This window comes from Hylobates moloch, unplaced genomic scaffold, assembly GCF_009828535.3.
Source record: "Hylobates moloch isolate HMO894 unplaced genomic scaffold, HMol_V3 SCAFFOLD_2, whole genome shotgun sequence".
Taxonomy (NCBI): Eukaryota; Metazoa; Chordata; class Mammalia; order Primates; family Hylobatidae; genus Hylobates; species Hylobates moloch.
The window spans coordinates 148,644,046-148,669,810 of record NW_026652277.1 but is presented as its reverse complement, the minus strand read 5'-3'; the positions used below and the strand labels follow the sequence as shown (position 1 = coordinate 148,669,810).

The window sequence follows — 25,765 nt, the reverse complement described above, 5'->3', positions numbered from 1 at the left end:
AGGGTGTGGGGGGTATGGATGTAAGATTGCTGGCTTTCCCCCAGGGATCTGATTGCTTGAGTGGCAGTCAGTCAACAGCAATTTAGTGGTAAAGAGAAGGATGCTGGTGATAGGAATTTGACCAGCAAAACTGTGGATACATAAATTTTTCATACTGAACCATTTTGCTTAATATTTAACGGAATCTTTTCATAATCTTATCACACTCACACATATCAAATGTGCGAGTGTGACTCTTTTCGCAAATCACCCTCTTAATAATTACTGAAGAAGCGTGTTGAGTCAATGAATGTATCTTTTGTGTAAGAATAGATTTTTACAAATTGGTATTAACTCAACATTTGTATAATTTGATACTGGCTGTCCCTCCATAGAAAAATTTTCTTTCTTTTCTTTTTTTTTCCCCCAATTGAAACTTCCAGGAAGTATCACTCTCCTAGGATTTCTGTCCAAGTACTTTTCTGAAGCCAATGGGTGGGTGTATGTTTAGATCCAAGAGAAACAAATTATAACCATGGATGTGAACTTTTCACAGTCTTCTCAAAATAAAAGCTTGAAAAAATATTTTTTTATATTTTTCTTCTACAAAGACCAAATCTCCTTCTGAAGAGGAATAAAGCAAAGACAACATGTTAAGCATTTATGCATCTTCATGTTGTTGACACCTTCCCTAATAATTAGCAGAACACCTCAAAATGTTTATTATTTTTGGCCATGATTTTAAACTTTAAACACCAGTACAAAGATGTAGCTATATCAAGTCCAACAGAGCTGAACGGTAAAAAAAATAAAAAAAGAAGTAGATACGTAGTGGAGTTCAAATAATATTGGACATTGCTGTTTTAACGAATGTGTTTTGAGTGTGAAGGAACAAAATACTGCAGGATTAGATTTATGAGGGTAAGCCAAGTAAAATGTGGATGCCCAGTAGTAAGATCTTTCTACTGTATCAAACATGAATTAGACATGTTGAAAGCCTCTTAAATTTATTAAATAAGAATATGACTGGGAAAGGGTGAAGGCTCTGTAAACTGTAAAGCCCCTGTACATGTCTCCTTGGTATACCACACTGATTGGTTTCTTAAGCAACTTAGCCCCCATATGACTACCATTGTGTTTTGTGTGTGTGGAAGAGGACATAGCTGTGGGGGTACACATTACTAACGTGGCAGATGGGGGCAGTGGAAATCAGGGTAGAAAAGGAGTATGACAGCCGCAAAATTGACATTTTAAGTTCAGAACTACTGGTGTTTCCAAGTCATGGCCTTGAACCAAGGTTGTACTGTTTGGTAAGTGGCTCATGCCTGTAATCTTAGCACTTTGGGAGGCTGAAGCTGGCGGATCATGAGGTCACAAGATTGAGACCATCCTGGATAACATGGTGAAACTCCGTCTCTACTAAAAATACAAAAAAACATTAGCCGGGCGTGGTGGCATGCGCCTGTAGTCCCAGCTACTTGGGAGGCTGAGGCGGGAGAATCGCTTGAACCCTGGAGGTGGAGGTTGCAGTGAGCCAAGATCACGCCACTGCTCTCCAGCCTGGGCAACAGAGCGAGACTCCATCTCAAAAAAAAAAAAAAAAAAAATTACCTGTATAATTAATAAGGTTATAAGCACCTTTAGAACATTTAATTATATGTCCTCAGCATAGTATACCAACCATACTCATTTGTGTTATTATGAGATCTTTGTCTAGACTTTTACAGACTATCCTTCACTCTTGCACTAAACAAAGCACTTTATTTTTGCTGTTTAGGGCTCTTTATTTTACAATCAAAGTTAATTCTCTATATCACAGTTTGCTGCTTCATGCCATCTCTCTTTTCCCATATTTTTATCTTTAAAATAGGTTTCTTGTACATAGACTAGAATTGATTCTTCCTTTTTAAACCAGCCTGACAATCTCTGCCTTTTAATTTGTGTCTTGAGACCATTTACATTTAATTATTGATATATTTGAGTACCATCTTGCTATGTGTTATGTATTTCTCCCATCTAGTCTTCGTTTCTTTTCCTCTTTTATAGGCTTCCTCTAGATATGTTTTTCTCTGACTTCATTTTGTCTTTCCACTATTGGCTTTTTTTTTTTGAGACAGAGTCTTGCTTTGTTACCCAGGCTGGAGTGCAATGGTGTGATCTCAGCTCACTGCAACCTCTGCCTCCCGGGTTCTAGCGATTCTCTTGCCTCAGCCTCCTGAGTAGCTGGACCTGCAGTCATGCACCACCACACTCGGCCAATTTTTGCATTTTCAGTAGAGGCAGGGTTTCGCCATTTTAGCCAGGCTGGTCTTAAACTCCTGACCTCAGGTGATCCACCTGCCTTGGCCTCCCAAAATGCAGGGATTACAGGTGTGAGCCACTGTGCCCTGCTGATCCACTATTGTGTTTTATTAGTTATATGTCTTGTTGTTACCCAGTCTAAATTGAACTCATTACTTGCCTCCAAAAGAGCCTAGTCCTTCCTTGTTAACTATTTCAGTGAATGGCTTTACTGTCCCATTTCTAATTGTTCTTTCTTTAGCTTTCCCCTGCTCTCTTAATTCCCAAATGTCTTTGGCCATGTGTCTTACCATTCTACTAATTGAATATTTCTTGAATTTATCCACTTTGTTCCACTGACACTTTCCCTATTCAGATACTGTAACTTGCATAAGGATGAGCTCACTCAGGGCCTAGTTTTAATTTTGATAACCAAAGAAACACAGATCCCAACATTGACAAATAATTGACAAACCGTTTAAGTTTTTAGTCTCTAGAGAAGCAAAAGGTTTTGTTATAACAGCAAAACTTAAGAAAAATTATCTTCGTCAACTTACCTTTTTTGATTTTTCATCACAGTATAGAGCAGACCTCAAACCCTCTCCCTTAAACCAGTTTCTCTCCCACCAAATATCAACTCTCTCGCAGTTCTTTTAGCAGCTATTCTTTTCTTTTTTCTACTCAGCCCATTCCATAATATATCAGTCAAGCTGTGTTCAAAATTGAGATTATAAAGGCATACTTCTCTTTGAGGGAGAGAGAGCAGAGGCTGTGACTACCTATTTGTCAACCTTATATTTTATTTTAAACATTATACAGCCTTGTGGAGCTTGTAACCACAAGAATGTTCTTGTCCCTTTTTCCTACCAATGGCAATTCATTCTCCCTTTCAGAGTTTTATTAAAGTTTCTTCTATTTACCATTCTAGCTAATAGTAATCTCTTGGTCCCAAGCCCGTAAATCTGTTGATTATGTTGTTTCAGTTAAAAAATAGAAACGAGAAGTGTGATCTAGAATGTATGTATTAAGGAGACAGTGGGACAGAATATTTGAAACCAGAACTGTTCTGGGAAACCTGGTATATGTGTTGGTAGTCCTTTAGGCATCTTTTTGAAAATGTATTTACAGTTACCTCAAGTTTATACAGATAGCTTTTCATTTGGACTTCTCTGATCTCCCCAAATACATAACAACATTTTTGTCAACAACAGACCACATATAGGATGGAGGTCCCATAAGATTATAGTGGAGGTGAAGAATTCCTATTATCTGGTGACATCGTTCCCATGGTAATGTCATAGCACAATGCATTACTCACATGTTTGTGGTGATGTTGGTGTTAACAAACCTACTGTACAGCCAATCATATAAAGATCTAGCACATACAATTAGGTACAGTACATAATACTTGATAATGATAGATGATTATGTTACTGGTTTATGTATTTACTATACTTTTTATCATTATTTTAGAGTATACTTCTTCTACTTACAAAAAACAAACTTTAACTATGAAATAGCCTCAGACATGTCCTTCAGGAGGTATTTGAGAAGCAGGCATTGTTATCATGGGAGATGATAGCTCCATGTTATTGCCCCTGCGGACCTTCTAATAGCACAAGATATGGAAGTGGAAGACAGTGATATTGATGATTCTGACCCTGTATGGGCCTATGCTAGTATGTGTGTTTTTATCTTAGTTTTTAACAAAAAAGTTTAAAAATAGAAAAAAGCTTATAGAATAGGGATATAAAGAATATTTTTGTACAGCTGTACAATATGTTTGCATTTTAAGCTAAGTGTTACAAGAGTAAAAAAGCTTTAAAAAATGCAAGTTTATAAAGTAAAAAGACAGTAAGCTAAGGTTAATTCATTGAATAAAAATATTTTAAAAAATTTAATGTGGCCTAAATGTACAGTGTTTATGATAAAGTCTGTAGTCAGGCTGGGCATAGTATCCCATGCCGGTAATCTCAGCACTTTGAGAGGCCTAGGCAGGAGGACTGCTTGAGCCCAGGAGCTTGAGACCAGCCTGCACAACATGGTACAATCCCATCTCTACAAAATATAAAAAGAATCAGCAGGGCAGGTGGTGTGTACCTGTAGTCCCAGCTACTTGGGAGGCTGAGGTGGGAGGATCACTGGAGCCTGGGAAGTTGAGGCTACAGTGAGCCATGATCACACCACTGCACTGCAGCCTGGGTGAACTTTCAGGTGAACTCAAGACTCTGTCTCAAAAAAAAAAAAAAAAAGTCTATAGTAGCGCACAAGTGTATAGTAACATGCTGTACAAGTTTGTAGCCTAGAAGTAATAGTCTATGCCATCTAGCCTAGATGTGTAGTAGGCTATACCATTACGTTGTAAGTACACTCTGTGACGCTGGCACAAGGATGAAATCACCATCACCTTAAGGATACATTTCTCAAAAACATGATCCTCATTGACACATTACTGTAGTTCTCGGTGTTCTGAAGAAAGGCATATACTCATATATCTAGCCAGTAACATTAAATGCCAGGCAAGCCTCTGTTGATACGTATATATGTGTTTGGAAGATAGAAACATCTGCAATTTTCACTTGCGGTTCCTGGTTTCTCTTATGAAATCTTCTTGAGAACTTTATGGTACTAGAGTGGAAACGGTTGAATAAAGTCCTGATGATTATAGTAAAGTCCGTGGGCAAATGTGAGACACCTGAAGGTGAGGCTGTTTACCTAAAGGCTGCTTTTTTGTAGTTTAGGCTGTATAAGCATCATGGTGTGATGTCAAGAATGTATCTCACATAAACTAGAATTGGATTTACACATGGCTGTTAGGTGGTTGAGCCAGAATCCAAATTCAGGTTTGTCTAACTACAGGACTGTTGATTAACCACTGTATGATTTTTGCATTTTATGCTGTTAAGGGAAGTTATTTAATTTCTCTGAGCCTCATTTTCTTTGACTACAAAATGAACTTGATAATACGTGCCTTACAGAGATGTTTTGAAGCATAAATTTGTTTGTGAAGCATTTAGCAGAAAGCTTTCTCACCAGGTAAATAGGTCTTTTATTATTAGTAAAATATTTTCTTCAAAACAATGACTCCAACAAAAAATGGTTTTTGAAAGAAAGTCTGAAACTTTTGCAGAGAACGTTGCATAATTCTTGGAATATTGAGTTCTTTACGTTTTGACACAAAGTTTTCATGTTTGGTTTCTCTAGAATTTAGATAATGTTCCAAGTAAGTCATTGGTTGGTCATTACTTTATTTCCCCCTATTGTTTTTTTGTTTGTTATTCTGAATGAATTGTTGTCAAAAAGGTAACAGAATTATACCCTGTCTGTCATTAACTTCCCTTCCAAAGAATTGGAGAACATCTGACACTTGTGGTTAACTGCAGCTGTTATATATTTAAGCCTTAGGTTTTGAAGTTTATAGAATGAGGTTTAGAAAGGCTGATTTTTTGTTGTTGTTGGAAGCCATAATAGAAATAAACTAGAGAAGTGGTTATTGGTTTTCATCTTGGCTGCAGAAGTATTTGTTGGTGTTGCTACAGAAACATAGTCAAAACTACAGTATTGAAAACATCACAAAATAAAGCATTGATTTGGTTACCTAAATTGTGTTTCTTGTGTCGAAGTTATTCCTGATCGACTTAAAAATGCCTTCTTTTTTTTTTTTATTCTTAGCTGTCATAAATATCCAGATATAAGTTTAAATGAAATAAAGCTCAAAATAAATCAGTGTTGTGAATATGAATGCCAATCATCTAAACTTTTAAAATCACTATTATTCCTTAGTAGTTTGAAAAAATAATTCTGTTATAATAAATTCAAATTTCCTGCTGGCGATGGTGGTAAATTGTAATTTTAAAAATGTATATCTTTATATATTTGAGCATAATTTTGGTTCAGTTGGGGATTTTGCATAATGAAAACCACATATACTTTTTTCTCCAAATTTTATTTATATTTTATTTTACAAATTTAAATGGACATGCTATTTTAGCTTTTTAATAAAGCTACAATTTGGATCAGTAGAAGACAGTTCCACTAAACAGTTTGTAGGGGAAAATAGCTCTGCTTTTGGCTTTTATAGACTCTTGCTCAAAGGAAGAACTGCTATTGAGTCAGTTACAACTTCAGTGGAAGATGTCTTGCAGCTGTGCCTTTTTGGTTTTGTTCCAGAGATAGTATTTGTGTGCACTGTCAGAATGTCTTAAAGGCCCACCCTGGAAAGGATTCAACCTTATAAAAGGAGTTTTGTTTTATAACCTTTCACATATTCTTACGGAGTTCTGGTGGTGATGGTGGTCTTCATTATCTTGTCTTTTAAACTGGCATTTTATTGAGAGACAGCCTTCACAGTTTGAGAATAGGAGCTACAGTTGTAGGTATTGTATCTAATAAAATAAATTTAGTCAAGCCCTTGGCACACACTATGATGAAAACAAAACACCCCTCCCCAAACTTTGCAATTTCAGTGAATTATTTTTAACAACTTTTCTGCCTCTGTACTGATAAGGAGATTGGCACTCATTTGATTATTCTCCGGGGTAACTTATTTAATAGATATTTATTTACAAATCAAGTTACTATATAAGAAGAGTTTAAAACACCAACGACTTCTCATATTGAAAATTTTTCGGCCTAACTGTTGTAAGCCATATATTTATATAAATGCCAAGAGAATTATCATTGAATATATTCTGAGTGGTTGACCATATTTTCTCCAAAACTTCCCCCTTTCTCCTTAGCTTTTTTCCTTTACGTTGTTAAAATTACAGCAAATTTATTTTAAAGATTTTAAATGGTTTTTATTTGCCATTCAAGACTGGAGCAACACCTCATTCTATAAAATAGAACGAATGTCCGATAAGCGGAACAGAGGAAGTTGCTTTTATAGACAGAAAAGAGCTGAGGGAAGCAGAAACAGAGAACAAAAGCATGTTGGTTGCTTCAAAGTGACTTTTCTTATAGTGTTAAAACAGAGGGGACTTCCTTATTATGCCTACCCCTTTGGATTGGTTGTTGTGAATTTCTTTCAAAACAACTGCCCCGTTTCAAAATTAGTTTGATTACCTGGCTCCATTCTGTTGTGGCATGGTCTGCTGGAGCCTAGTGCAGGAGGCTAGTCCAAAACAATGGCCTCCTATAAATTTTATTTAACAAAATGCTCCAAAGTTGTCAGATCCACCCCCCCCGCCCCTCCCCCAGTCTTTCTAGCTTCCTTAATCCCCTTCCTCTCCCAGCCCATGTCTATTTCCCATTACTGTTCTCTTTGGCCTGTGGGGTCAGGATGTTCCTCCTGCTATTGAAGGTTAAACTCTTCTCTGTGGTTTTGATCCTTTTCCTCCATCTTTTTTGAACTACATGGCATTCATTTTCCTTTCTTTCTACTTTGTGTGTTGAACCTCTCCTCTCTATCTCTCCCACCGAAAGACTGCACCAAACACAAACAGCCTAAACGTACATCTCCCCTCAATCCTAGACTTTTTAGTTATTACTTGCCCTTTCTTCATTGCTAAACTTCAGATATGAATTTACACTTATCTCTTGCCCTCCCCTCTTCTGATATTTTATCTGTAGCCATTAGCTTTTTCTTCTCCTAGCCACTGAACTTGCTCTTAGAGGTTAGCAGCAATCTTATGACCCTTTTAACCCTTATTGTTCCCTGAAGCAATCTGCCCTTGCCCCTGTTGGCCAAGCCTCCCTGTTAGACTCTTCTTTCTTGTCAGTGCTTTCTTGGTTTTCTTTCTCTTAATGCTGATCCTTCTTAGCCTCCTTGATAGGTTCTTTGGTCTCTCTGCCTGGGGATTTTTGATGAGCATTTATCCTACTGTTTGTTTTCTCTACAGTTTCATCTACTTCTGATACCACTGATTGGCTGAGCAATTCCACATCTCAGTCTGGAAACCAAGGCTCTGTCATTCAGACTCATACCTTCAACCATCTTCGAATTTCCACCTGGATGTCACACATTTTCAGCCCAAATGTATTCAAGGTGGAAGCTTTTGCTTCCTTCCTTTCTGTTTCTTACTTTGTTTGGAAGTCTCTTTCTAACTTCATGGTACCACTATCTAACCTTTGACTCTTAGGAACTTGGGAGCTTTATTTTTCGTTACTCCCACAATCCAATTAATTATCAAGTCCCATTCATTTTATCCATTAAATATTTATTGACGCCATCTCTTCATTTGCATTCTTATTGCTTCTGTCTTAGTCTCCTGGATCCCTAGAGCATCATCTTAACCAGTTTCCTTTTTTTTTTTTTTGACAGTCTCACTCCGTCACCCAGGCTGGAGTGCAGTGGCATGATCTTGGCTCACTGTAGCCTCCGCCTCCTGGGTTCAAGCAATTCTCATGTCTCAGCCTCCCAAGTAGCTGGGATTACAGGTGTGTGCCATCATGTCTGGCTAATTTTTGTATTTTTAGGAGAGACGGGGTTTCGCTATGTTGGCCAGGCTGATCTCAAACTTCTGACCTCAAGTGGTCCACCTGCCTCAGCCTCCCAAAGTGCTAGGGTTACAGGCGTGAGTCACCACACCCGGCCAGTCAGTTTCCTTTCATTGTGTCAGTTGGTCTCACGTGGCTGCCAAAGTCATCTTCCAGAAATACAAAGTTAATAGCATTTTCTTACTGCCTGCAGAATAGAGTAAAAACATCTGAGCTTAGCATATTGATCATGCATTATTTGGGTGTTGCTTCCCTTGTCCTATCTCCTCCACTCCCTACCCTGTGTTCCAGGCACTTGAAGTTCTCACTGTTCTCTACAATGCATTTATCTTTCACGATTCTGTGTCCTTCACTTACTGTTCCCACGGTGAGGAGTGTGCTTCTACCCACTTATAATAAGCTCAGTAAGCTCCTTCTTATCCTTCAAGGTCAGGTCAAGTGTCACCTCGGGAAGCATTCTTCCTTCATCAAGTCTGTTAACCGCTAAATTGTTTATGCTTCCATTTTAGCTCTTATTCTCTTTGTAGTTAGCTATTTAAATGCCCTGCTCTCACACCGCTGGAGCCACATTTTACACAGGTCTGTATCCTCAGCAGCTATCAGCAAGCACAAAGCAATTCCTCATGGAATGAATGGATCTTTACAAAACCCAAAAGTAGAGTATTAAAATCAAGATTTCATGGGCAGAGGTAATGGTGAGTATAATGGCTTGATAATAGATAATTTTTATTTATTGTTTTGAGTAGGTGTGGTTGTGGATTGAGAGCATCTTGGCACTTGTGGTTAGGATTTTCTAATTCAAGTTTAGAGAGTTAGGTTTTGAAAGTGAAGCTGCAGAGCTGTAGTCTCAAATTATGGAGAGCTAATAAAGTTATGAAGGATTGTAAGTACACTGGTTCTCAACAAGTGGCCACACCATTGCAGATCATATATCAGGCAGAAGGAGGGTAGTGAGACTGGTGAAGTGAGGAGAGGGCCCCAGTTTGGGGCTGTACCTCCCCAGCACCCTCTGGGTTTGTAGCTGTGCATTGCTTATTACATACACCTTAACGTTTCCCCAGCTTGCCCTAGTAGAAGCAGCATTCAACTTTATACAACATGTTTTTTGATAAAAGCTTTGTGTATACACGTTTGATGTTTATATGGTTCTAGCAGAGCCTCTTGGAATGGTGGTGGCTGTCTTAAAGTAAAGGAGAGAAAAGAAAGAAGGGAAATTATAGGGGGTGGGTTAGGTAGGGATATAATTTTCCTTCTACAAGTTGAGAAAGAAATAGATACATTGGATTGGTAGGAAATTATCATACATTAATGTTTGCTTTTTAAAAATAAAGTTAAACCATAATGATACCTTCCACCACTTTTAGGGGAAAAGGCGTAGATGAATCTTTTGACCATGGAAATTCTGTGTTTAACAGTAAATTGCATTCATTTAGTGTTTTGCACTTTACCAGTAGCTGTTATGATTCTTTTTTGATCTTTAAAACAATCCCATTATATAGGTAGGTTAGCAGCTGCTACTTTTATTTTAGACATGTAGCTAACTGGCAACATGGGAATATATCTAAAGCTGTTTGAATATGAAGGTTAAGAAGAGTAGATAATTTCTTGACAATTGCCCTTTTATTGTTGGAGACTTACAATTTTGGGGGAAGAGGGAGGTTATGGCATTTTTCATGGGTACAGAAGTTGGAGCACAGTTAGGGAGCATTGTAGGTCTCTTGGATTCCTAGTCTTAGGGCTGTTTTGTTTCTTCTGGCCCTTGGACAACAATGAAGGGTCTCTATTCTTTTTTTCTTTTTTCTCTCCTTAACAGTGTGTCTCCGCTTCTCGTCCAGGCAGGACAGTTTGCTACAGGAAAAGGCATTGGGATTATTAGTAAGAATCTGACATCTAGCCTGGCGAGATCTTGCTACTGATTTGCTATGTAAATAATCTAACTGCTGGGCCTTAGATTTCCCATCTAATTAAAGGCAAGAGGTAGAGGTACATGAACATTGAGATCCTTTTTAGCTCTGAACTACTTTGATTCTTTACAAATTCCATTTTGCTCAGTCATATGTAGAGTATTATACAGCTGCTAGCAAGACTGTTGTTTCTGCTTTGTATGTAGTGGACTTTGTGATAGGTGCTTTTGTTTTATTTCTTTCATCCCTAAGGCAAGGTGGGTGTCATTATGACCTAGTGGTAGCATCTGCTCATTCAAAGTGTGAGAGAAGAATGATCCTGTAATTGTAAGCTTTATAAAACTTTCTTTGACCACCCAAAGGAGGTGACCATTTCCTTTGTGCCCTTCTTGTACCTCTCTTACAGCCCTTATCACATATGGTGTAATGATTTGTTTATGTGTCTGACTTCCCTGCTAGACTGTAAATGTCCAGTAGACTCTTGTGGGCAAGAACTTTCCCTAGGTCCTTAGGGCCTAGACCAGTGTCTGGTGTAAAGCAGGAATTCAGCACATATTTCTTAGACATAAAGTAGAATGAAAATAATACAGTTTAATGTACCTGCTGGATTACTCTACTGGTCTGATTGTGTAATTTAAAAAGTAGTGCTTTTGACTTTTGTAGTTAATTAAAAGCAAACAAGAAGGATTTGTTAAGAGTTTTATCCTAATACTTTTTAGATGCTTCTTTGATTCAAAATAGCAACTTTTTTGTTAGAGATTCTCAGCCACCACTCTTTTATTCTTTTGTCCATTTTCCTCCTTCTGTACCTGCTCCCACTTTCTCTCTATACCCCTTGTAAAAATCTGGGGTCATGCAGTGTCTTTCTTTCCTAGAGTCCCATAAATCTACAGTACTTTTCAACATTACATCTTAAAAATGTAATTGTTTTTAATGTAATCGAACATATGAGTCAAACGTGGCTAAGATGTCTGGTAGGGAAGAAACTTTGCAGGTGACGCATGTGCAGTTGTATACATTATTCTGGTTTAGAGCCTGAGAGAAGTTAAACTGTGGTATGTGGTCAAAGAAGAACTTGCACATTAGAGACTGACTGGGAAGTTCATCCATATTGAAGAGTCATGAAACTCCTGCCTGTGTTTGTTCAGAAAGTAATCTTGCATGACGTTTGGTAGATGGGAAGATTGGATTCCCTGAACAATCAGAATAAAAAAGGAGTTTTTTTTTTGTTTGTTTTTTTGTTTTGTTTTTTTTTGAGATGGAGTCTTGCTCTGTTGCCCAGGCTGGAGTGCAGTGGCACAGTCTTGGCTCACTGCAACCTCCGCCTCCCAGGCTCAAGTGATTCTCCTGCCTCAGCCTCCTGAGTAGCTGGGATTACAGGCACATGCCACTGTGCCCAGCTAATTTTTTTTGTATTTTTAGTAGAGACGGGGTTTTAACCATGTTGGCCAGGATGGTCTTGAACTCCTGACCTCAGCTTGGCCACCCACCTTGGCCTCCCAAAGTGCTGGGATTACAGGCGTGAGCCACCACGCCCGGTCAGAGGTTTTTAAAAAAATTTCTTCTGAGTACTTTTTAGGTTATTTTAGTTTTTTTCCAGAAAATTGTGTTGTCTGGTTCTTTTCTTAGTAGGATAGATGATAATCACTTTACAGATGGGGGCTAGATGAGCAGAAGTGAGATGACCAAAAGGAATTCTTCTTCCTCATTGTCTTTTCTGTGATATTGATAACTGTACTTTCTGCCTAGAGTTTGTGTCTCGTAAGGTTTTCGAGCCATGAGTGACTGACTCATCAGATTATTGGGTTCTCTATATCTTACTCATTCTTTGTCCTCATAAAATAGGAGGTAGGATGATTTTTAAAAGTCAAATTATGATACTGGGTTTAAGATAAAATTCTGTGTCTACATAAACTCACATACACAAATGTAGGGAAAGTGTTCCCCTCCTAACCTTAACCAACTTCCTTGAATATTTTAAAATTAACTTTTGGAAGATAAACCTAATTTCCTGTTTTAATGAAATAATGAGACATTGTCGAAACATGACCTTTTTTGGTCTTCTTAAAATACATGTTACAGATATAAATTCATATAATAATAATTTTTGAATATTAAGACATTTGTAGATGTTTCCTATATATTTTGTGTACTCAAATATATTTAAATCATATTGGAAATAAGTAAATGACACTGGACCTGGTTTGTATACTTCTCTGCTAATAACTCATCAAGTAACCTCATATGTTATTTCACCTCTCTGGGTTCACTTGACTTATCTGGAAAACAAGAGTGTTAAAACGGCTGCCTTGCCAGCCTGGCCAACATGGTGAAACCCCGTCTCTACTAAAAATAACAAAAATTAGCCAGGTGTGGTGGCGGGCACCTGTAGTCCCAGCTACTCGGGAGCCTGAGGCAGAAGAATCACTTGAACCCAGGAGGCAGAGGTTGCAGTGAACTGAGATTGCGCCGCCACTGTACTCCAGCCTGGGAGTCAGAGCAAGACTCAGTCTCAAAAAAGAAAAAAAAAAAAAAAAAAAAAAAGAGGCTGCCTTGGTGGAGAAGTCTATTGGCTTTGAAGGCAGACCAAATTGATGTGAATTCTGGCTCTACCACTCATAAGTGGGTATATGAGTTTGAGATTCAATTTCTCTAGGTTCTAATAGTCTAATTTTTAAATTCACTCTATTAATAGTTCTCTTTCAAAATTATAGTGCCACAAAACTCATCCTCTCTGAATTCTCCCAACCTTTTTTTGAACAGTGAGATTCACAGGTCTCCTGAGTAGGATCTTTTGAGGCCAGGGAGGAGCTGAGCAGTAGCACTGGGTTCCATAGCTAAGAAGTAGGCATCTTAGCTCATGCTGCCATAACAAAACAGGTACTTATTTCTCACAGTTAAAAGTTGGGGGATTTCTGGTAAGGGCTCTTCTTTGCTTACTGACAACTGCCTTCTACTGTATAGAAGTATTTATATATAGAATACTTATATATAGTATTTATATATAGAATATAGTATAGAATCCCTTCATGGTAGAGAGAGAATGAGAGACTACACAAGTTCTCTGGTGCTTCTTTTTGTGAGTACACTAATTTCATCATGAGGGCCCCACCTTCATGACCTTATCTAAACCTATCTCCCAAAGCTCCTACCTCCATCACATTGTGGGTTAGATTCAACACAGGAATTTTAGGGTGATGCAATTCAGTTCATAGCAGTAGGAGAGTAAGAGAAGAGAGCAGGAGACACATGGGTGTTAAGAAATGCCTAGGATGGACCAGAAGATCTACCACTGTTGAATTCATAGGGCCCAGTGCTGCTATAGGTTAGAAGTTTTCACATTTCTGGATTACATGGAGTTATGAATTTCAGAAAAAAGGTTGAAAGTGTGAACCCTGAATACCTGACGACATGTGCCCATGGTGGTCAGAGCACAGTTTGGTTTTATACATTTTAGGGAGACAGGAGACATCAATCAACATATGTAAGATGAACACTGGTTTGCTCTAGAAAGGCGGGACAACTCGAAGTGGGGAGGGGGCTTCCTGGTCACAGGTAGATAAGAGACAAATGGTTGCATTCTTTTGAGTTTCTGATTAGCCTTTCCAAAGGAGGCAATCGGATATGCATTTATCTCAGGGAGCAGAGGGGTGACTTTGAATAGAAAGGAGGGAGGCAGGTTTGCCCTAAGCAGTTCCTAGCTTGACTTTTCCCTTTAGCTTAGTGATTTGGAGGCCTCAAGATTTATTTTCCTTTCACAAAGGCAGTATTTTTCCAAGTTAAGTATATTGTAACAAATTTACAGTTACACCAGCAGTATTTATTAAAAAACGCATTTAACATAAAAAGGTGGGAAGAACTTAATCTGCATAAGGGATGATGCTCTGAATTGAATAAAATTGGCTCTACTAAAAAACTCACCAAATTGTCCCTTTGTGAACCAATGAAAACTTTATAATGGATAGTAAAATTTACTTCCCCTATGTAGAATGACTTAAAAAAAAAAAGTTTTGTGTCTGCCCATTTTGACAAAGATGAATCTCTTCAGAGGTGCCAGGGAAACTTTTACCAAAATAAAATTTAAAAAAAATGAAAAAGTGAAGAATAAAAGTGAAGACTTTCATCAAGTCTTCCCATTAAGCAAACCTTACTTTTTAAATTTTTTTTTTTTTTTTTTTTTTAGATGGAGCCGCTCAGGCTGGAGCGCAATGGCGCGATCTCGGCTCACTGCAACCTCCACCTCCCGGGTTCAAGTGATTCTTCTGCCTCAGACTCCCAAGTAGCTGGGATTACAGGCGTGCGCCACCACACTCGACTTTTTTTTTTTTGTATCTTTAGTAGAGATGGAGTTTCACCATGGTGGCCAGGCTGGTTTCGAATCCCTGACCTCGTGATCCACCCACCTTGGCTTCACAAAGTGCTGGGATTACATTACAGGCGTGAGCCACCACGCCTGGCAGCTAATTGGTACTGGTTACATCTTGTTTACCTATTAATAAATATCTAAAGCATTTTCTTTGTAATTTACAAGAGGCCCATTAAAGACTTTGCTGTAGGTGAATGTGAACAGATAATTACGAATGCTTTGTAGGAGAGTAACACAGTACCTGGGTAAAGTTGTAAAAATGCACAGGTGCACTTATAGTCTATCTCAGTCCTGAATTGTCAATGCAAATATGTGTGTTGGGGAAAAAAAACCCCAGAATTTAAATTGTGGAAATGTAAAAGGGGGTTGGTACTGTAGAGTTAAGGAACATTAGTTATTTCTCAGATTGCGCTGACCTGAATCTTAGAATTGACACATTTTCTTTTAATGACTTTACATTTATGTTGCTTCCATATTTCTTTAGAGCCATATGATAGGTGGATGTAGTATTATCTTATTTTTAGTCATTTCTCTTTTTTTTTTTTTTTGAGACAGAGTCTCATTCTGCTGCCCAGGCTGGAGTGCAATGGTGCAATCTTGGCTCACTGCAACCTCCACCTCCTGAGTTCAAGCAATTCTCCTGCCTCAGCCTCCTGAGTAGCTGGGACCACAGGCATGCGCTACGACACCCGGCCAATTTTTGTAGTTTTAGTAGAGATGGGGTTTTGCCATGTTGGCCAGGCTGGTCTAGAACTCCTGATCTCAAGTGATTCGTCCACCTCGGCCTCGCAAAATTCTGGTGTTACGGGTGTGAGCCACTGCACCTGGCCATTTTTAGTCATTTCCCAATTTAGGATTGAAATATGAAACAAGGATTTAACAGCTTTATAACTATATCATGGTACGTATACTATCTAGGTTAAAATGCACCTCCATTTTTATGTACAGGGTGAATGAATAGACATTCTTGTATAAATGAGTCGAAATGAATATTTTATTTTTTAATGTTGAAATATGGATGATGTATTTGCAGTTTTTCTATATCTGAAACTTTGTCTATAGTAATTTATAAAAATGAGTAGACTGTACAGTAGGCCTCCCCTTATTCATAGTTTTGCTTTCTGCAGTTCAGTTACCTGCAGTCATCTGTGGTCTGAAAATATTACATGGAAAATTCCAGAAACAAGCGATTCATAAGTTTTCAGTTGCAAACCATTTTTAGTAGCATGATGAAATATCACACTCTCTGCTCCATCCTGTGCAGGACGTGAATTATCCATTTGCCCAGTGGCTCCGTGTTGTAGAAGCAGCCACTTGTCAGTTACTTAGTAGCTGGCTTGGTGATCAGATTGACTATCGTGATATCACAGTGCTTGTGTTCAAATCACCCTTATTCTACTTAATAAAATCACAAGAATAGTAATGGTGGCCATTTGAATCTGTCAAAGAGAAGCCATCAGGTGATTCCATTAAGCAAAAAGGGGAAAGTTCTTAAGGAAAAGGAAAAAAATCGCATTGCTGGGGTTGCTAAGATCTATGATAAGAACCTAATCTTCAACCTGTGAAATTGTGAAAAAAGAAAAATAAATTTGTGCTAGTTTGGCTGTCGCACCTCAAACTGCAAAAGTTATGGCCACAGTGCATAAGTGCTTAGTTAGGATGTAAGAGGGTGGCCGGAAGCGGTGGCTCACACCTGTAATCCCAACATTTTGGGAGGCTAAGGCAGAATGATCACTTGTGTCCTGGAGTTCGAGATCAGCCTGGTCTGTAACATAGTGAGACTCTATCTCTACAGAAGCGTAAAAAAAATAGCTGGGCGTGGCAGTGCATGCCTGTGGTCCCAGCTACTTGAGAGGCTGGGGTGGGAGGATTGTTTGAGCCCAGGAGGTCGAGACTGGGTTTGGTACTCTCAATGGTTTCAGGCATCTACTGGGCTTCTTTCCCCAAGGATAAGGGGGACTACTTTATGTTGTGTACATATACTTTTGGTGTCTATTCTGGGATGAGTTAAAATGACAAAAATAAAAACAAAGTTGCAGGATGGAGACCCAAAGCAAAGCAAAGATCATAACCAGAAAAACTAAATGAGAAAAAAATCTTAGGATAGAAGAATTTTATAAAAATTATAGAATTATAGTTGTGTCATTAAAACTAGTTTCTATGCCGAAGGGGTCTTCATTTATTGGGTAAAACAGGCAGCAGGAAGCTGACTTTTTTCTTTGACCCATGTGCATTTTCTAGCTGAGGAATGAAGTGACTTGGAACCAAACTGGGCTTTTCTACTCAGCATGTCCCTCTCCAGCAGGGTCTGGCTTGGGTGGAGCCAGTCTTGCTCATTAAGCTTTTGGACGCTGGATTTCCATCAGCTTTCCACAGTTTTCCAATGACAGGAAATAGCAGACAGCGGGCTTGATGTGCTTAAAAGCTGCGTATGTATTTCAAGGGGGGAGATTATTAGGACATTTTTGTTGCAGTGGTTGGGTTTTGTGATACATGCTTGTTTGTTTCTGCTTGTGGAGGAAGTTTGCTATTGAAAGTGTGACTAGTCAGGGGACTGAAAATTAGGAAAATACTAATGTACAGAGTAGATGGAATCTGGGTACGTACACTGTTTCGCAAGGGAATATGTTGTGATATTTGAACTAAGTCCTATGAAAAATATATTTTTCCAGTGGGCCGAGTTTAGTTTTAGATGGCTTGTTTGCATCTTTCTAGGCAAATGTTGACTTTTGTCAGGCTATCTTTAACATGATAGCTTTTTCAGCTTTGACCTATGAGAATAATGAAGCTAGTTGGTTTCTTTTATATGCTTGTCTGGTTGTTTCACAATTTTTTCAGTGGTATGACATAATACTGTACAAAATCAGTATGACATTATTTCTGGAAGCACAGTGAGGACTATGTAAGGTTAATAGTGTGCAGTTATTTTCTTTTTAGCATCTTAAAGAGTTATAACTTTCAATTTACTTATAACGTGCTCCATTTTCACCCTGACTTGTTTGATTAAAAGAAGTTGTACTGTAGCTATCAGAGATTTGGGTTCACAGTTTTTAGCATCGGCAGATTATTAGCCATTAACAGTTACCAAGGTCTGGTTATTGGTTTGATATTGTCACACCCTAAGTAAATACTGATAGAATAAGAATAGGTATCAACATCTTCTTTTATTACTGAATATTTAATTGGTTGTCACATTGAATAAATGTGAAAATGCATATTGCCCAGATTCTGACATCCAGACTTGGGAAAAAATCTTCTTACGTTTTCTTTATATAATCTTCAAAAGGATCAGTTTTCAAAAAGATCCTTGCTTCGTTTTGACTTCCTGACAAAATGAAAAACAGGGCCAATGTAATTAGCAGATGACCTCTGCGATTCCTTTTTTATTGTTGACACTGTTAGGGATGCTATCACTGAAGTATTTATGGTATTTTGAGGGGGGTGCATGTGTACTTGAGAAGTTTAAGTTTTCCGTTTTTTTTGTTGTTGTTGTTATAAGGAAGAATTGTCTCTTCAAATTATTTGCAACGTGGGTGTGGGTGCTGAATGAATGATAACTGTTGAGGTGATGCTGATGACCTGGACAGCCAATCATCCCCTGCATCTGCTTTGTAGTGTTTCTGTACGGATGATATAATATATTGATGATCTATAGTTAGTATCATAGCAGGATCACAAGGAAAGTTACATTGGAAAGGTAAATTTTAAACTTTGACGTTGGTTTTGCTTGCATTTTTTGGTGGACTCCAGACATTGAATGCCTGACATATTCTCCAGCATGATTCTCTACTAAATCACTTTTGCAAATGTTGAACTTCAAGAATTTTACCTCTAAGAAAACAAATACATTTCACTGAAGTGAAAACTTATCCTAGCCACCACCACCAAAAAATAGTTATTTGAAGTTCTTGCTAAGTAGTTCTGAACTAAATGAATCCTCAGAGTAGAAATACTTAACTTAAAAAAAAAAAAAAAAAAGGTTTTATAGCACTCCAAATGGCATGTCTGTAATTCCATTGTAGTTACAGCTTTTCCCGCCGAGGGAAAATTGCTCTTATCAAGCCAGGCTTGGAGGGTCCATAATTTGGATTCTCTCTGGCACCTTCTGCTGATCAGCCAGTGGACTGGGGCCAACATTTGGATATGCTTGCTTAAGCCAGAAGTGTCATTCAGTTTATAGTCTTAGTTTTTAGAATATATGCTGTGTATTGGTAGAACTCTTTAGTAGTGCTATAATTACTTAAAATGGCAGAAGAACTAATGGCCAAAATTTAAAAAGTGAATTATGTTTTTTGTGAGGTTTAGGTATTTATGCCTGTTGACTACAGCATTCCAAAGCTTATAGAGAAGAGGATTTGAAAGTATGAGGTCAGTGTAGGCTCCAGCTTGGTGGACTTGTCATAGTGTGGGGGAGTTGATTGACTTCGACAAGCTTTTGTCTTATGACCTATTAAAATGCAGCGTCTGCAGCCTGTGCGTTTATCCTGTGCAGTTAACCTTGGTGGATTTGTCGTTTGCTTATTTGGGAAATTCCTCCGGAACCACTACTGTTATTTTTTAGAGTTTGATTCACACAGAAACAGTATTAGACTGGTTGTTGATTACTGTTGGATACCAAGTGGGCACAAGTTTGATGATGGGGCTGGGGAGCCATTTTATGCATAAGATAGTTGTGGGGTTAGCTTAGGAAAAATAGACTCGCTGGCATCTGTCATGATCATGGGAGTTTGTTGGTATTGGCCCTGCTCTGGTTTGAGCTTGGTTATGATGTCACTGGAATAAACTGCACGGTAGCATTTTTTTTTTCTATAGAGCATTATAGGGGGGTGGCCCAAATAAATGTTCCCTAAATACTAGGAACATCACAAAAGATATTTATCAGGAAGCCACCGGATGCAAACACCGTGCTGGGAACATGTAGTTGTTTTATCTGCACAAAAGTTTTACCCTCTTCATATGAATATAGTTGCAGATGGGCAGGGAAGAGGTGTGGACAGGAAACTGATGACAAGCTTGTGCTGTCAGGCCAATTTTATTCCTGCTTTTCCCTGTGAGGAGGAAGCTGCTGAAAGAGATTGGGGAATGTTTATGTATGACCAGCTTAGACATTTAATAGGACTCTTCCCATTCTGTTTACTCTGCCTTAAAAAAAAAAATGTCCTCAACTTTCAGAGAACTCTATTTCCAAGTGCCCCGTTCCCAGCCCTCCAGCAGAGAATACGAATAATCTTTTTACGCTGCCTGCATATGCACCAGTATTATTGTTAGCAAAAGACACTTGTTTGTTTCAAGTCCACACTGAGGAAAAAAGGATAAAAAACAAGCAACGTTTTCTCAGGAACTGTAATTGACCCTTGAACAACACAAGCCTGCACTGCATAGGTCCACTTATATGTGAGTTTTTTCAGTAAATCTAATCAGCCCTCCATATAGGCAACTTCTGTATCTGCAACCAAATTCAGGTTGAAAATAACTGTGTTTGTAGGGTGCTAAACTCGGATACAGATGGCTGACTTTTCCTGTCCACAGGTTCAGTAAGGCTGACAGCGGGACTTGAGTATGTGTGGATTTGGGTATCTGTGGACCAATCCCTCACAGATACTGAGGGATGACTGTATTTTTTTAAATGAAGAACTGATACACTTCTTAAAAAAAATGTTGCTGCACTAAAAGCTTGGGTGTTGAGCTTAAACTACTTAGGGGAACAATCTAGGTGGGGGGTCAGTGGTGGGTTTGTGAAATATACTGAAGTGGAGGCTGGCAGAAATCTGTTTCTTTGAGGATATAGAAACAGTCTTAACCTTCATACACTAGGAAATCCAAAGCTTAGGCCATCTTAATGCTACTGCTGAGCTGGAGTCGATGTTCATTTGTGTGGCTAGAGCTGTGTGACAAGGCAAATTGGCATTTTGGCTTGTGGGAGTCATATTGGCACATGTGTTGTCTCCAAGGAAGCTGGCTAACCAAGCTGGATTCACTTAATGCATAAATATGGTTCTGCTAGTAAAGTACTTAAGTGCTTAAGTTTATGAAAACTTCTGTTCAGTAAAAACATTGTCTCCCATGTCTGTACCTCGGCAGTCATCTACCCAGCACCACCCTCCATTCCCCGTAATCACTGTTGTTGCTCTCTTGCATTCTTCCCTAGTTTCTTTACTCATTTAAAGGAAAATGTGTGTGTGTGTGTGCATATTCACATATGCATATTCACATCCTTTATTTGTGTATCTCCCACATGCTTTGCTTTCAACCTATAAGATGTGATGTCTATAAGGTATCCTATCCCTCTAAAGTGACCTATCACTTATACCATCTGAATCTTGCTTTTTGTACTTAACAATGTACTTAATAATTGGAGTTATTATCCCAAGTGGGGTGGTAGCCTTTCTCATCTTTTCTCTTTACAGTTGCCTAGTATTCTGTTGTATGAATGTGGTATAAGGCCCCCTGTTGATGGACATGGATCCTTAGCTTTTACAGTGTTGTAGTGAGTCACCTTTACATAATTATTTTACATATGCACAAATATATCTGTAGGATACCTTACCACAAGCTTGTCCAACCTGTGGCCTGCAGGCCGCATGAGGCCCAGGACAGCTTTGATTTCTGCCCAACACAAATTTGTAAACTTTCTTAGATCATTATTAGATTTTTTTTTTGCAATTTTTTTTTTAAAGCTCATCAGCTGTTAGTGTATTTTATGTGTGGCCCAAGACATTCTTCTTCTTCCATTGTGGCCCAGGGAAGCCACAAGATTGGACACCCCTGCATTACCACAAGCAGGATTACTTCTTTAAAGTGTGGACATACTTAGAATTTTGAAAGCTATTGGCAAATTGACTTCCACTGGGCCCATACCAGTTTATTCTTCTGCTAGCAATTGTTTGAGAATGCCTTCGTTCCCATAGTCTTGCTCAATGAGTGCATGATTAAACTTTTGGATGTCTCCATTCTGAATTTTTAGTTTCATTTCTTTTACTAAGAGTGTGACAAGTACCTCTTCATATGTTTATGTGCCACTTGTGTTTCTTGCTTTTTTCTTTTTTTTGATAACTCTGTTTATCTATTGGCCACTTTCCCCACCATTGGACCGATTATTTAAATCGGCCTAGCCAAAAATTTAAAAATAAAATTTGTTTTTTATTTTTTTGATGTTGAGGCAACTTACACCCAGACTTGTTTTATTGGGCTTTTTTATTCAAGTTACTTGAATTCAAATACAGACCAAATAAAATTGAGAAGGAGAATTAGTCCTCTCCAAAAATCATATAATGATTATTTTGTATGTTATGAGTGTTTAACCAGTATTTCCTATGAAGGACCGACCATTCATTGTGTGATTTCCTGAAGAGATAACAAGAAAATCGTGGCTGCTTTTCAAACTAGTAGTAATTTTTAAATCTAAATTACCAAGATTTATGAATTGGTTACAAGTTGTTTGACTATGAATGCTTATCTTATTACCTATGTCTCCCACTATACTGAGAGCAGGATTCTTTCATCTGTATTACTGGTGCCTGGTGCATATGCTTTGAGAGTACTCAATAAACACTTGTCTTGAAAGAAGGGGATAAGATACTGACCCCACTCACATCCTGATGGTCACTGAAATTCATGAGGAGTGCTCCGTTAGAACATGCTGCTAATGATTATAAAGCCCCAAAAGGTAGTGGTAATTATCAATTTCACTTTTCAACAAATCATTAACTGTCGGGCATCATGCTAGGTGCAAGTTATACAGTAGTGAAGTTGTTTTGGGATTGAAGGCAGTGTTGTACAAGGTCTTTAGAGCTGGACGGCCTGGATTTGAATTCTGGCACTTCTCTTTATTGGTTATGTGGCTTTGACCAACCCATCTATCCTCTTTTTACCTTCTTCATCTGTAACATGAGAATAATTTCAGTTCCTTCCTAAAAGGGTTGAGAAGGTTCGAGTTGCTGCATGCAATGTTTCTAGAGCAGTGTTTAACAAATAGCTGATATTATCATGATTATTTCTGTTGTGATTACTGTTATTACTACCATTACTTTTTTTTTTAGTAAACAAATATAGTTATTTTCTTGGCAGAATCTCTATGTGATGACAGTGGCTGATCATTTATTATGAATTTATTATGTGCCAGGCACTTTATGTATTACAGCATCTAAAGCTTAGAATCAACAAATGAGTACATTTTATATCCTTTTTGTTTTTGCTTATGAGGAAGCTGAAACTCAGCAAGGCTAAAATAACTTGTCTGCGGTTACATGGCTAATAAGCAGAGCTGAAATTCTAATCCTGTTTTATTTCACAGTCTTCATCTCCAAACCACCAGGCTATTTTATTCAGACATAGGTAACTTCTCACAGAAAGAATATAGCTTCAGGCTGGGCGCAGTAGTTCGTGCCTGTAATCCCAGCATTTTGGGAGGCTGAGGCGGGTGGATCACTTGAGGTCAGGAGTTTGAGACCAGCCAGGCCAACATGGTGAAACCCCATCTCTACTAAAAATACAAAAATTAGCCAGGCATGGTGGCATGCACCTGTAATCCCAGCTACTTGGGAGGCTGAGGCAGGAGAATCGCTTGAACCCGGCAGGCAGAGATTGCAGTGAGCTGATATCATGCCATGGCACTTCAGCCCTAGGCGACAGAGGGAGACTCCGTCTGAAAAAAAAAAAAGGAAAAGAAAAGAAAGAATATAGCTTCATCTTTGATTATTACACAGAATTGGGTCTCTACCTGAGAGAAGGAATTAGAGCAGATGCAGTTCACCAAGATTTCTGACCATACAACTCAGTGTGCATAATTGATTGATGAGAACTCAGCAGGGTTCTGGATGTCTCTAGATAATCTCTGCTAGTGTGTGTTGTTGGATTGCCAGTATTACAAGGTTTATGTGCATTATGGTTATGTGAATAAAGATATCCAATATTAGAGTCTTTCATGATTTATGTATGGCTTCTGGTTGTTTAGCTTTAACTTCAGGAAATTGTATCTATTTCCAAGATTGCCTTAGTTGCTGGTGGAGGATGCTTTAACAGGTCTTTTTCTTGATTCCATCCTTAATGACAGCAGTAGGGACTTGCTTTCAACAAAGAAGATTATTGTCTTGATTGTTATTGCAACTGGATGTTATTGAAAAGTATGCCTTAGTCTTCATATACCCCTGTCTCCAACATATGAAGAAAGGGACTCATATGTTGAATAAAGTAAGATTTTTTTTGGTTTCATTCTTATTTAGTGTTGTTAGAATAAAGAATTAGTGACTTATCTCACTAATATTAACTCAAGTATTAGGTTTTTAAAAATTGAACATCATTTGGAAAAAATGGAGTACTTTGACAACCATAGCTCTTAGTTATGAGGGTCATAAAATGCAGTGGGAATAATAATGACCCAAGATCTATATGTACTCTCAGTTTCTTAATGCTTATTTTCTAATGCTCTCCTCAGAATATGCAGAAGTCAACATCAAGATGTTTCTGACTACAGTAACTGAAATCCCTGGCTCATTGAGCCAGAGAGGAGTATGTGATTTCACAAACAGGAAGCTCCAGCACAGGACCGGGCCATGTGTGGCACCATCAGGGAGCTGGTCCTCTTCTCTGTGATTCTCTTGCCAGTGTCCTTTGTTGTGTGTCAGTATGTCATCAGGCTTTTTCTTCTCTGTGGATTCAAGATGACAATAGCATTTAACAGAGTTATGTATACAATGTTGAGAGACAGCAGAAAGGGCCTCCTCTTCCTGTGGCTCTTGTTAGAGGGAGAGATCCTTTTCCAGAAGCCCACCAGTGGACTTCGTGCATATTTTCTTGGCAAGGAGTGGGAGACTACCATGATTGCCCTAGACCAATAGGAGCTACCCTTGAGACCAATCTGGAGCTAGCCTCTGTTGAAACACATGTGGAAGGGGGGCAAGTGGAACAAAATTTAGGTTCTATTAAAAAGGAGAAAGAGTGGAAGAAATATATGCTCTGAATGTCACCTGATCCCATCTAGACTTGAACTAGCGAAGATTGTAGTTCATATGTTTTGTATGTGTGGGTTTAATTTAAACCGGATATTAGTTTACATCTTTATAGTAATAGCTCTGTCTAATAGGTCCCTTATCCCTCTACAAATAAATAAACAAGTGATATAGTGGGTTATAAAGGTAACTAGGGTGAGCAGCATTGGATCACTTGTTCATCCTCCCCATACAGATAATATGAACTAACAAATAGTTCCTTTGGAATGTATTTATACTTACTTGAATGTGAAGTATAGTATTTTCTAGACCATCTGACACTTAAGAAACATAAACCTGTGAGGGTAAGGACTTACTTGCACTCTGCTCTAAGTCTGCCTGTTTTTGTTATTCCTTCTTCCTCTCCAGATATTTCTTCTTCCTTGTTCCCCTTACCCCCCCTTGCTCCTTCCCCTCTGCCCCTGCCTCTCCTGCCTCTTCCCCTTCTCCTTTTAAATGATGAATATATTTGAGAAGCATCACCTCTTTATTTCCCAAGTAGAGTTAGGTGGCTGCTGAATCATTTCTATAATTTTTTTTTTCCCTCACGTTTGATGGCATCAAATAGTGCATTATTGAAAGACCTTCTCTTTCAATAGCTATAGGCCCTTCGGGGAGGTGAACATACAAGCACGTGATTGTGGGTATCAGCAAGATGCTCTACATATCCTCTACCCACAAGCAGATGAAAACTAGTTTTGTCAGATGTAGAAAATGGCCAGAACTGTCTACACATTGCCAATATGTTTTAAGTTCAATGGTTATTTGTTGCAAAGTTTTGTTGTTTTCTCAAAGCTGAAATGAAAGCCTCC

The 25,765-nt window shown here is 38.4% G+C and overlaps 1 protein-coding gene across 27 annotated transcripts in view; it reads left to right on the top strand.

Annotated features, from left to right (window-relative positions):
* Positions 1–25,765, top strand: part of EPB41L2 (erythrocyte membrane protein band 4.1 like 2) — a 220,697-nt gene that overhangs the window by 71,643 nt on the left and 123,289 nt on the right. The window contains exon 1 of one of the 27 annotated variants that reach the window (XM_058435555.1): positions 9,255–9,392. The exons of the other annotated variants lie outside the window; for them this stretch is intronic. The gene's annotated coding sequence lies outside the window, so the exon portion shown is untranslated. Of the gene's footprint in view, positions 1–9,254; positions 9,393–25,765 lie in introns of those variants that run through there. 27 annotated transcript variants of the gene reach the window in all.